A 13,729-nucleotide genomic window follows, 5' to 3' on the forward strand; every position below is an offset into this window, starting at 1 on the left:
AGTTTGGCCTGTCCTTAACGACGCGACAATCAAGGCAAATCTGCACTTGTGAGAAGGGAAAAGAAACTTCGGGTGCGTTTTTAGAGGGATTTTGAAACTTTATTCCCTCGGCTTCCGCTGACAGAATAAAGGACCGAGTCTTTTCTTCTCGAAAAAGCGCTCTCGACCGCAGCTGCTGAGGCTTCTTTAAATCGTCGTTACTTTCATAATTCGAACTTGAAAGCGTCGCAATCCCACCGCAAGCCTTAAAAACTTTAGGAGCCTTTATTTGTTTCCTCAGCGATGTTTTTTTTTTTCTCTTTTTCCTGTCTTTTTTCAAGTGAGCACTTGGCACCTCTATGCATCACTAATTGCCGCGAAATGAGCTCAATAATGTACTTAACATGATTGGTTTCCCACGAGTTGTTATTCAAATCAAGAGGAGATTGTTTTCACGAGCTCGTCTTATTATGCGCTTGAACGCTCTCCCCTATGTGATTTATGAGACAAGCTCTCGGGCAGAATGATATTCAGAGGGGCGGTGAGGGGGGATGATTCTCTACTATTCATCTTTTGAATTTCACGTGAAATAGACGTGGGCAGTTTATCTGGATCGAGTTTGATAAGCTATAAGGAACCAGATGCATTCCAATGCTGTTAAAGTCACGCAACTTATTTTTACAATAAAATGAGAGTTTCTCTTTTTGCTTGAAATGATTCAAAGAAGATTTCAAGAAGATGTCCTTGTTTGTTTCCTTTAGAGAAAAAAAAGATTTGGAGGTTTCCTTACATTGCAATAGAAAAAACCATTTTTGACTTTAACCATTGATATTTAGTGCTGAGAGAAAATTTAAAAATGACACCCAACATTTCCCCTGTAGCTCTTTCCTCATGAATGGTAGGATGTTGGAATATTTCGATATTCAGCAATATTTGAATGCACTTATGGGTTCTCTTAAACTTTGAGCAGGGCCGGATTTGCCGTCAGGCTACATAGGCTATCACCCGAGGGCCGCAACATTCTGAGGGGAACAAAATTTTAGAGAATTCTAACACATTTTTATAATTTTTCGAGTCTTTGTTCCTTACTTTTTAAAACCAGCTTTTTTGGGGCGTCAAGCTGTTCGTAACCGGGCATCTCAGAATCATTTGAAATTTCGTGGTTTTTTTTTTTTTTTTTTTTTTTTTTTTTTTTTTTTTTTTTTTGTTAAAAAAGGGGGAATTTTATCTATTTTTCTATTGCCTAACGCCTCCTTCTAGTCGAGGGGGGAAGAATTGTGTCTCAGTGTCTCAGACACCCCCCTCTCACACGATAGCACCTACTTTTATGAGTGCGAAACAAAGTTCAGTCCAGGGGCGCTTAAAATGTGAAAGTGGCCCTAGCCTCGAGTTATTTTCCTGGGTCGGGCGTGCCCAGACTTTTTCCAAAGCTCATTTCATAATTGAAAAAATCGCCAATCCAGTTGCTATACTTCTAACTTTTCTTTAATTTTTTTTCTCTCGCCTATTCCAAAGGCGTGAAAACATGCGCCGATAAAAAATATGCATGTAAAGCACGTGTTGATTGCACAAAATACGTGACAAGGGCTGGGGTTGATTCACGATTGTAAATCCTTACATTCAGAGGAAATATATCATGTAATATATTTAACAGGTTATCGCGACAGCTTTCAAGAGCTCCTCTTTTCCCGACAGCAGTGATAAATTCATTCCTGTACAACCACTATACCCCGCATGATTGCCGCTTTTAGAGCAGTCTCGAGTGCCTTACCGCAGGGCATTAATCCATCCTCGCGTTTCAGCCTTTTCCTGGTGCCTTTGGTACACTAGTAAAAATAAATAAAAAGAAAAGCACCACAAAAATTACCCATCATAAAATATTTTTTAAAGCAGAAACCCAACAACCTAAATAATGGACCACTTGACAAGAAACAAATGTAAGAATTGTGTTATATGTTTTTTTCTTATAATAATATTGCGTACACTGATACAAATATTTGTGTTTTTGTTTTACTTTTGGTTAATACAGGCAGTTAAACACAAACTAGCCTAAATTTTGTGTTTATTTTGGTACAGTTTGTGGTGAATTTAGCGCATAAGACATTAGAGAGACTGGGAAACTCCAGAGTCAAGTGGAGGCTTGGGTTATTTTGTGTTTTACCTCCCCAACTAACCAAACTTTTGTGTTGAGTTCTCTCTCTATGTAGAGCACAATTTGCGCAAGGAAAATTACTGAAATCAACTCTTATTTCAATATTTAACATTTTTTGATGCATAAATTTAGATCTCCCGTTTATTAAAAAACAAAAGTCTAGGTAAGTAGAGTTTTGTCGCGCACTAAAAGTTACCGTAACAGTCTCTACGGTATGAAAATGTGTCAACCTTAATCACGGTTCTTCGGCTTAGCTGTTGCACGTTGTTAATACTTAACATGAGGCAAGGAGGGAAAATTACTCGATTAAGAAGCCTATCATAACCGTTTTTTTATTGCGCTGTTTTATTCAAATAGACCATATTGTTTTTCATTGAGCGTGGAATTTGGAACCAGTGTAAACTAATAAGACATTCATACCTTACCTGAGGAGGAGTTGATTTCAGTAGTTTTCGTTGCGCGAATTAAGTTCTACATAAAATTTTGGTTAATAATCGTGTATCAGAATATGCTTAACTTTGCACCTTATGTGAATATCTATCACCTTCAATTTTTTGTCACTTTTTGTCACCTTTTAAGAGACATTTCCGCAAAATTTGAGGTGCTTAGTGTTACGCCACTTGATCGCTCCTCTGCGCAACTCTTTGCTATGTTTCTCTCCGTGATTCTCCAATAGATGTCGGCTACCATTGTCATAGTAATGCCCTTTTCCTTTGTCCTTTTAGAAAATTTGAGTAGGATAGTATTGAAAAGTATTCAGTTCTCTCCTTGCAGAACTGGATGAAAAATGTCAATTTTGCACTTTCTGCATAAAAAACGCGTTTTTTCACAGCTGAAATAGTCACTTTTTGGAAACTTTAATCCTCTGGAAAATTGGTGAGTGGTGGACATAAAGTTCAGCAGGACAAATAAATTAAAATGACCTCAGATCCCTTCTTCTCAGACGCAAAACAAACAAGTCAGTTTTATATGGTAGATAAATACTGGCAAATTATGACCCTTAAAAAGAATAATCTGGTCGTCAGGAAGAGCTGGGAAAATTCATAAGGCTCGCAAAGATTGATTCTCACGAAATTTGACGACTAAATTCAGGAATGACTTCGATTTCTTTGTATTTTACATTCGTTTTTATAGAAGAGGACTTTCCTCTTTTGAGGGAAAGCTCGTTTCTTGTTTTATTAAAAGAAAAATCTGGATTTCCTGGAAAATCAATGGGTAAAGGGAAAAAACCAGAGTCCAGATTCCCAGTACATTTTTCAGGGCACTCATATGTTATTTGATACCGTGTTGAGACAGGAATCGTGCGAAAGAGAACCTGTGCAAAATTGAAATGCGGGAAAACGTGAGTGGAGCTGAAGTTGTGCGAACCTGTATCGCAGCCCGTTAGTTTGAGCCGGTGAAGTGAAAATGAGTAGCATTGTGAGTGTTACTCCCACATGAAAATAAGAATGCATCCTATAATATGGTCAGGGTTTCGGCATTCATGGAGGAAGCGGGGAAATAATTTCGTGGGTGTGCGTGAATGATAAAAAAAAATTGAAGTGCCCCAGGAATCCCGACATAGACTTGGACAAGAATTCATAGGGTTTGCGAAGCAAAAACTAGACTGGAAAAGCGTGGGCGATTCAGAGTAAAGAATTCCAGCCACGTCAGAAAAAATTCAGAAAATGAGCGAAGAAAGCATCCTAGGGATGAGAGCTCGCAAGGTAAGATTTCAGAAATTGATTATTATGGATGTCGAAAGGAATGCCAGCACGGGTTTACTTGAGATGACTGGTTCTAAATTTTTCAAAAATTGCACCTATTTCTCACATCCGCGATAGGTGAGAAAAAAACACGGTTATTCGACGGTTAGCACGGTAATAATGTCACACGGGATTCCACGGTAGTGTAACCGTGAATTTTGGTAATATTATTGATGAGCACAGTAGCATAACCATGCTCATAATAGTACGTCTGTGCCCACAGTGATATTACGGTGAACACGGTCATATCACCGTGCTCATCGTTACAAGAATCAAATTCCACGGTTCTGCTACCGTGAAATCCCGTGTGACATTACCTACTATCGTTGTAACAGTAGAATAACTGTGTTTTTTTTTTTCTCGGTGACCCTTCAATAATTGTTGAGACGAAACATTCACCATTTCCTCACTGTTTCTTTTCAAGAAATTTTGACGAGAAGCGGAAAGCACCAACCCTGGTAAAAATTGGCAGTAGGATGTGTGTTCCAAAATACTATAGACCTAAAGCCGGCTGTAAGATTTCCAATAACCTCTGTAGCCGGTTGTACAATGTCTTACAGCCTTTTATAGCCGATGGCGACTAAGCAACAGCCAGACGATAAAGTTTATGCTAAACGTTACAAAACACGGATACTAGGACTTAGTTAGTTTTTGGACTATCGCTCTCTTTTTGTGCCGTAGTATCTTGATTTATTTTGCGAGGAAAGCTCCGTACTTTTGAAGGATGCCTGACATTCTTAAGATGTTGGAGCGCCTTCAATTTCTTATGATACTGTGCAATAACTCTGGTGTGAAATAGTTGCTTCAAGCGCCGTGGCACGGTGCAGCAGGCGGGCAGCCAGCGCGAAACGCGCATTGGCGCCTACAAACCTAACAGGGATACTTCACGCGTTGCGCAATGCGTGAAGTATCCCCTTAGGTTTGGAGGCGCCAGTGCGTCGCTGCTCCGCTTTGTGTTAGGCTCTAATATTTAATCTCGCGGAGTCAGCGTTTTTCAACTCATGATTTTGAAATGTTTGCACACTCTGTATGGGCCATCTCATTTTAATTGATGAAAAAAAATATGTTTTAAAGGATAATATAATGTGTGTTTTGTAAATATTAAGGTAGTTCCGTATCAAACTTAATGATTTCCAAAGCATACGAATTTCTACACAATTTTTTATAGCCAATGGCGATAAAGTGTAAAACCCGGCGATAGGAGCTATGGCCCGACTGTATACTTTTTTATAGCTTTCGTATAGCCCGGCTATATGATTTGCTCCGCTTTCTACAGCCAGCTATATGATTTTCAATAGCCTTCTTCAATCGGCCATAAGAACTCCTATGGTATTTTGAAATGCAGCTCCTATCGCCAATTTTTACCAGGGAAACTAGATTCCATATTTGAAGTATCTAAATCGGAAGTGTAATTTTAAGAACCTATATACATGAGAAAAATCTAAGATAGCGCGTAGAGCTAATTGAGACCATAAGTCGGTTGAAAATCATGAATAACTGAAAAAAAACCTGCATTCCCTCGGAATCGAAAATAAATAAATGCAGCTGGTCTTTAACCGTTTAGGTTGCAACTATTATACATGAAACTCGCAGTTCACCCCAAAAAGAATACTCAAAACATAATGCATCTTTTACTCACTTCACACAAAAGCGCAGACTTGAATATTTATTTTCCTCATCCATAAAGTGATACTTCAACGCTCGTTTTTTGTTCTATCCGCTGAACTCTCCGATGGAGTCCACTTAAAAACTTGTTATCAATATGATCATATTTGATTCCAGCTTCGACCCTTCTTTACTAACTTTATTATACCCCCGCATCTCACGTCTTGATTTAAAACCCCTGACAGTAACGCTTGTTTCCGGCGCCAAAAAAAGAAGAAAGAAAAAAAAGGTTATTCCTTTTCCTCACAACTAAGTTTCTTGCACTGTCAACTTTAAACCATCAGAATCCCGGTTTATTAGGACGTATTCAAAATTTGTTGAGCCAAAATGTTCGTAAAAAATTACTCCAAATAACAAAAAATCCACGCAATTCATGAGCGCGCAGAAGTTTGACACAAGGAGAGAGGGAGCGAAAAAAAGTAAATTGTTCCAGAGCTCTTGAAACTATATACCACTTTCAACAAGTCCTTCTCATCATGACCTCACGGCAACAGCGCTTAAGACTTTGCAGAGGGTTCACACAGATTAAGTCAAGGAAAAAGGAGAGGACGGCTGTGTTTGACTTGACATCTTTTTCCTCGGTCTTCCATCGTTACCTTATTTAAGGCACAGAACATGATATCGATTTAAAATTATTAGAGTCTCATCGCGCCTCTTCAAAAACTGCCTGCCTTTGACTTGTGCTCTCGAGAGCGAGTATTTTCCACTCTCCAAATCCTACGCCTCGGTTTTAAAGAGAAGACATCATCGGAGATGAGGGTTGATCTCTCGGGAAAAAGTGGGATTTTACTTTCGTGTTTTCGAGAATCCGTGTCCCGTTTTTGAACTATTCCGTCATCGAGGGTAAAACCTTTTGCCCTGATTTCAATTGCTTCATCGAACAGAAGATAGCATTATCACGCCCGGGGAAAGTTATTCAAAATTTTGGTCATAAGGGAGAAACTAAACTCACTTAATTGGTTGATGCAAGAAATCTGGACTAAATTTTGCGATCAGGAAACACTATTTCACAGTTCATCCATAAAATTACTTATGTCTGGAGGATGTTGTTCCTGAATTGAGCCGGAGTTAATCGTAAAATATAGTCCGTTTGCAAGCGTGTGTAAAAACTTTCTTTTTGCGGTAATTTATTTTTTTCTTTTCATTTTTTCGTTTTTACAGCTAGGTATTCTTTCGAGTTTGTCCATACGATCCCGGGATAAAATCTTACCGACCTGCTTGTGATCAATAAATTGTTCATTATAAAATATTAAGAAACATTAATTTCCTAAGGATCCATAATCGCATAGAAAATAGATCATTATGGTACCAATAATAATAGGACAAGAAAAATGGAAAGAAAGAGGAGAATTCAACAATGCTGAAAGTCCCGATCAATCATCAACCGAAAGATTCAGACCTCAAAACAAATCCATCAAAATTTGTCACGGTAGCTTGCGTCATTGGCTTGTACACTGTCAGACCAACTTTTCTCTCACCTTTCCGCTTTTTGCTAAATCTCTCAGAATTTTCCAACCTCCTATTGTTACCCTAATCCTTGATTGTTTTCTTGTTTTAATGATCAACCCCCCCCCCCCCATTGGTCACCTTCTTTTAAAATTTCTTTTTTCAAAATCTTTGATTATTTTACTGAAAAAGGTGTGAGTAGCCAAAATCGCTTGGGCACCTCTCAAGAATAAACGTATTTTACCGCTACTAAATGTTTAACTCGGGCTGAGAATAGTCTTGAATAGTTCAAATCTAAGATTTAGATAAAATCTCAATGTACGTATGAAGGAACGGGGTGGGGGATGGGGACGGAGGGGTAGATTGCCGCGGTCATCAAGTCAAAAAACGTATCATCTCGCTGGATTCGTCGTAGAAAAAAAGGGCTAATTTTAGAAGGACTATTATTTTCCATATTCATTTAAATGCCTGCGTAATTTATAGTAATGGGTGCACTCTGTAGGTACAATAGAGAGGGTGTGATATGTGACTTTTTTTTTTCATTTTATATTTTTTTTTATTAAATTTATTCAAGAATTTCTCCTACCATACAAGTATTAGGAAATATACAGGTTAATTTATTCTAAGGCTAAGTTAAATTAATTGGTGGGTTATTAAGACCCTATAGAGGATCTGAATTCTGAGACAGAATTCAAATTTTCACTTAATTGCTATGTAACGTTTGAACATCCCGTGAAAGTAGAGAAAACACCACGACGTAGAGTTTTCAAAACGGAGACCTTTAAAGTTGCGGCGATCATAGGCATTTTTTGAGCAGTATTCGCAGTTATGAGTAGCTTAAATGGAATTCTCAGTTTCGGATCGATTTTAGAGCTTTGTGCGTGTTAGTTAGAATTATTGGAGTGGCTTTCAAATTCAAACTACACTAAAGGTCAACTCACATTGCAATTTGTGAGAGGATGAGTCGCAATCACCGCTCAGTTTTACTCAACACATACAGCTCGGAAGTGTTGTGGAAGTATTTCAAAATGACGACGTCAGACTAAAGAGAGTAAAAACACCCCAGAAAAATCGCGATCATTTTGCGTGTCGTTATATTGAGTCTTCACCCGCGATTTTAATTTTTTAACGGTCCTACCCGTACATCCCGGTCGCATTTCATCGAGAATTCGAAAAACTCGACATGATTTTCAAAAACAAAAACCACAGAAAGTCAACTCACATCGAAACTTGTGAGAACGGGGGTGGCGACCGACTCTCGATTCTCCCGAGCGCATACATCATCTCACCCCTAGGGGGAGCGGAAATTATTTCAAGACGATCCGCGGACCGAAAAAGGGAGGGAAAAGATCCCGGAAGCTATGAGTCTAGGCGGCGATATCCGGTCGCGAGGACGACATCAAGAGGAACGGGCCGGAGTATCCATTCACACACGTGTTGCATTCGGACGCGAAGGAAAACATCGCCTCGAAACGGCCGGATCCGCGAGCTTATTCTTCTTCCTCTCTGCGGAGCGCGGGGACGGTCGTCGGTTCGCGAGGGACTGGGGGCGACTAAGGGTACACTCGCCAGGGGCTCACGCTGCCCAGGCCGGCGGGGGGTGGTGAAGAGATCCCCCCGCTCCCCCCCCCCCCCATCCCCCGATCCCCCGGTGGGAAGAGTCCGCGAATGTGCAAAAGCAAAAGCAAGAGCAGATCGGGAGGAAAAGCGTTTGTTGCCTGGCAACCCTCCAATCCATCACAACACCTTACGTTACACCGCCTGCCGTGCCGGCTGAGGCCGTTATTACGGATAGTCTTTCGAGCCATTTAAATGCCGCCCTCTCCGCTTTCCGCCTTGAGGAGGAACGCCGTATAAGCGACCGAGCGTTGCTGAGATTTCCCCGGTTGATTCCGGATTTTCTCGACGGTTCGGATTTTTAAGCCAGTGGCGTGGCGTGAATTGCGATATATCGATTGTTATGCCATTTACACCTATGAAAAAAGATCGATTATTAGGGTGTTCACAGCGAACACCTTAGTAATCGATTCTTTACCATAGTTTCAAATGGCGAGATATCGATAATCGATTATTCACGCCACGCCACTGTTTTAAAAGCTTAGCCGATAGGCAGCGCTTTTTGATTTCAACTTGCCTCTGAGTACTAGCATACTAGTGCTAATGCGTTTAAACGGCGCACCAGCTCATCGATGTGTAGGCTTTTTTTTTGGGGGGGGGGGGGGGTCCATTTTTAAAATAAATAAAGCTGTGAAAACTGTATTTTATGCTTTTAACGTAATGGGCAGGTAGTTTCGATCGTTTGTCTATAAGAAAATTTCTTAGCGGTAGAGTAGTTCTTATCGAAATTAATCGTTGAACTCAAATGAAGCCTAAAAAAAAACGCGCCTGATGAGCTCAACGGTGAGCTCATTTTCGGGAAACAAAAATACGCGTTTACGGTTTCCTTGGTAACCTTTGTTTGCTATCAGCTGATGTTTTATTTCCATTACCCAGCCAAGTCGACGGAGTTTATACTTCCTTTCTTCACTAAATACATTGACTGACACCTGAGCGCTTTTCTAATACGACAGTATTAGAACTTTCCCGATTGTTTTCCCCTTGATTTTGGCGCAGAAATGTATTTGCCATTCGCTCTGGTGTGTTTGAAAATTTCGTGGAAGAGTATATTCAATTTTTCCGAAAATATATATTTTTTCGGGAGGAGCTTGACAACGTTAGAGTGCTCATACGGCTTTTTTCATGAGCCCGACGGTTCGATCCGAAGGTGGTGACGGAAGAACCGGTATGCGCCGACCCCCTTGCGGAGGAATAGTGTATTTCAAAATTCAGGCCCCGCTCAAATTCGTGGCGCGGTGTTCTTTGCGGTGGATTGATTATTCTGTCATTCAAACCGATGGAAAAGGATCGATTATCATGGTGTTTGTAACAATTACTTCACTAACCGATTCTTCACCATGGTTCCAAACTGGAAAAGATCGATACTTGATTATTCAAGCTTCGCCTCTGGGCCCATGCTCTTGCACGGCGCCGTAACATGGCATCAGATCAAGGTGGTGGCGCAAGTGGCGAAAGTTGGATTTGTTTGATATGGATGAGGCCCAGTGATCATTCCCTTAGCGGGAGGGTAGTAAATCCTCATTTAAGGTGGCGAAGTCTGGATCTCGGTCAATAGGTCCCGGGTACGAATTTCGGGAGTATAGCTACAAATGTTCACGGGATCTGCTGAAACGGACTTGACTCGACCTTAATCCTTGACAATTAGAAAGGCCTAGAGCAGTGTCTATCTCCCTAAAGATGCTTTGATGTCTACGGACACTGAATAATGTCAATAGATGATTAGACATATCGACGGCGTAAGTTCGCAATCACATATCTCGTTTGCGGTGTTTGAAAATCTCCGCCTCTATGTTACTGTTTTAAAGGAGAACAAATTGACATCATTCCTTGAAGTTTTTGCAGAATATTCTTCGCACAGAGAAGAAAAATCACGGCAGTTTTAAAGAATTGCCATTGGGTAGTTTTCCGTTTAAAAAATAAAGTATGACAGGAAGTCTGCGACGCCGATACATACGCCGTCGATTTGCAATCGACGCAACAAGAGAAGAGAGTACCTAAGGGAAACGACGCGCATTGGTGACGGCGCGGCGCAAAGATACAACTATTCGTGCTTGATGGATGCCCTTGTTGCGGCTGAAAAATTGAAGGCGCGATGACACCAGGCGTGAAATCGCGATGTTCCGCACAAGCCCGCCACATCCCATCTCGGGCCATAATACCAGTTTTAAGGTCCGGGCCCCAAGCACGGAGGAAGGGGGGTCCGAGGGGCATCCCCCGAGAAATTTTAGAATTTATACGACTAATCGGACGCATTTTGAAGCTTCCATAAAGAATTAATCCATCAATTTCTGCGGAATAATTATGTTTTTTTTTTCTACTTTCATCACAAATTACTTGCGAATTGTTGCATTCAAAACATCTGGAAAATTGTTATTTTTTTTTTTTTTGGGGGGGGGGGGGTATATGATACTTTCAGTTCTAAGAGGGCCAGGCCCCCCTGGAATCCCCCTTCGTTTGTCTATGGCAAGGGAGTTGAGCCATGAGCCATTAAAATCGAGGATGCCCAGACTGGAGACTCTTAGCATCAGAAAATGAAACGCAGTTACTAGAAATATCTCTCTGTACTGAAAATCTTGCAAATAGATAGAAATTTTCCAAGAAGTATACTACTTTGAAAATTTAAAAAGAATTCAACAGTGCCCCAGCGTGCCTCTGAAAATCTATTCACCTTTTGCGAAATTTTTAGGGTAAATTTTTCACTTTTTCTTACGAAACAAGGGTTGCATGTGAATTCGTGGTGGTTTTTCACGGGTAACACGGGCCCCCTCCGGGGCCCGGGCACCGATACCAGGGACCCAGTATCCCCCCCCCTTGTGGCGGGCCTGCCTTCATACACGCTGGGCTTGTCGATTTCCTCTGACATTTTTGCAGTGGTGAATGCATAGCTGAAGTGCGCTACAGCTAGAATTGTATACTATAGCAAATGGGTGGTTTTTACAGGAGGGTTATAATTAAACAAGTTGTTAGAAATGAAAACAAAAGAATATGAACTATGCAAAACGATAATTTGGGTATCGGAACTCGGCTGTTTTGAAAACGCCTTCAAATGCGGCGTGATACCTCACGCATTCCGGAGAGTTCAAATAGTTATATCATTGCGCCTTAGAAATGCGACGGAAGATTTAAATGGAAATGGCATCCATGCACGCTGGCCTTTTCGATTTCCGCTATCATTTTTGCAGTCATGTATGCGCTTAAGTGCGCTTCAGCTAGAATTGTATTTAGCAAATGGGTGGTTTTTATAGGAGGATTATAATTAAACAAGTGGTTAGAAATGAATACAAAAGAATATGAACTATGCAAAACGATAATTTGGGTATCGGAACTCGGCTGTTTTGAAAACGCCTTCAAATGCGCCGTGATACCTCACGCATTCCGGAGAGTTCAAATAGTTATATCATTGCGCCTTAGAAATGCGACGGAAGATTGCAATTGAAATAGCCTTAATGCTCGCTGGCCTTTTCGATTTCCGCTAACATTTTTGCAGTGGTGAATGCATAGCTGAAGTGCGCTTCAGCTAGAATTGTATTTAGCAAATGGGTGGTTTTTACAGGAGGATTATAATTAAACAATTGGTTAGAAATGGAAACAAAAGAATATGAGCTTTGCAAAACGATTATTTGGGTATCGGAACTTGATTGTTTTGAAAACGCCTTCAAATGCGGCGTGATACCTCACACATTCCGGAGAGTTCAAATAGTTGTATCATCGCGCCGTAAGAATGTTACGGAAGATTTAAATGGATATAGCCTCCATACACACTGGGCTTGTCGATTTCTTTTGAAATTTTTGCAGTGGTGAATGCGTGGCTGAAGTGCGCTTCAGCTAGAATTGTATTTACAAATGGGTGGTTTTTCTACGAGGATTAAAAATAACCAAGTGGCACGGAATATAACAAAAGAATGTGAACTGTGCAAAACGATAATCCGGGTATCGGAACTCGGCTGATTTGAAAACGCCTTCAAATGCGGCATGATACCTCACGCATTCCGGAGAGTTCAAATAGTTGTATCATTGCGCCTTAGAAATGCGACGGAAGATTGCAATTGAAACAGCCTTCATGCACGCTGGTCTTTTCGATTTCCGTTACCATTTTTGCAGTGATGAATGCATGGCTGAAGTGCGCTTCAGCTAGAATTGTATTTAGCAAATGGGTGGTTTTTCTAAGAGGATTAAAAATAAACGAGTGGTACGGAATATAAGAAAAGAAAATGAACAATGCAAAACGATAATTTGGGTATCGGAACTAAGCTGTTTTGAAAACGCCTTCAAATGCGGCGTGATACCTCACGCACTCCGGAGAGTTCAAAAAGTTGTATCATTTCGCCGTATGAATGTGACGGAAGATTTAAATGAAAATAGCCTTGCTCCGCATCCGCTCTATGTTATCAATGAAGTTTCACTCAGATTCTGGCGAAAAGTGACAATTGAGGCCGGAAGCAATACGTTTCTCCTATTCGCGTCTATGATGGCACTCGATTTATCCTTTTTTTTTTAATTTGACGTCTGATTCTATTTTATGAAAATATTTTTAACAACACATTTTTTTAAAATATTTTTTACATCTGAAGTTTGTACGTACCGGCGCCATAACTTCCCTTAAAGAGATAGTCGGGTCAATTTGACCCGGTTTCTTGGGATACTTGTCGAATTTTGTCTTCTTTCATTTTCAATTTGATGTCTGATTATTTTTTGCGATAATAGACCAATATCGAAAGCTTGTACGCACATGCCCCACAAATTTTAGTTAGTTTGGTTACTAAATAATAGACCATTCTTAAACGTCGCAAATTCGCAATGGAACGGCGCACTTTTCCACCCTGGGCATCGAGATTCCGTGACAAAGCCGGAAAAATTGAAGGCGCTGCAGGTATCTTAAACGTAACTTATAGATGCAACTATTCGTGTCTGAGGGATGTCCGTGATGCATGCACACAAATTTGAAGGCGCTCTAGTTCTGATCTTACTTTCGACTAGAGTACCTACTTTCGACGTTTGGCTTGTAATTTTTTCACGAAAGACATCCATTCCAGATTTACCTATCATCACGTTGACCGGAACAAACCTCGGCAATTGAATGAGTCGTGTACAGTTTCGCTGCAAAGTTGCCAAATGTATCGTAATT

At 40.6% G+C, this 13,729-nt stretch overlaps 1 protein-coding gene across 4 annotated transcripts in view; it reads right to left on the reverse strand.

Annotated features, from left to right (window-relative positions):
- LOC109034064 (uncharacterized) overlaps window positions 1-8,556 on the reverse strand; it is a 107,797-nt gene extending 99,241 nt beyond the window's left edge. For 3 of the 4 annotated variants that reach the window (XM_019047003.2, XM_019047001.2, XM_019046999.2), the window contains exon 1: window positions 7,929-8,556. The gene's annotated coding sequence lies outside the window, so the exon portion shown is untranslated. The remainder of the gene's footprint in view (window positions 1-7,928) is intronic. The other variant, XM_019047000.2, reaches the window with a different exon arrangement.
- Between the last annotated feature and the right edge of the window lie 5,173 nt (window positions 8,557-13,729).

Source organism: Bemisia tabaci, chromosome 1 (genome assembly GCF_918797505.1).
Source record: "Bemisia tabaci chromosome 1, PGI_BMITA_v3".
Classification (NCBI taxonomy): Eukaryota; Metazoa; Arthropoda; class Insecta; order Hemiptera; family Aleyrodidae; genus Bemisia; species Bemisia tabaci.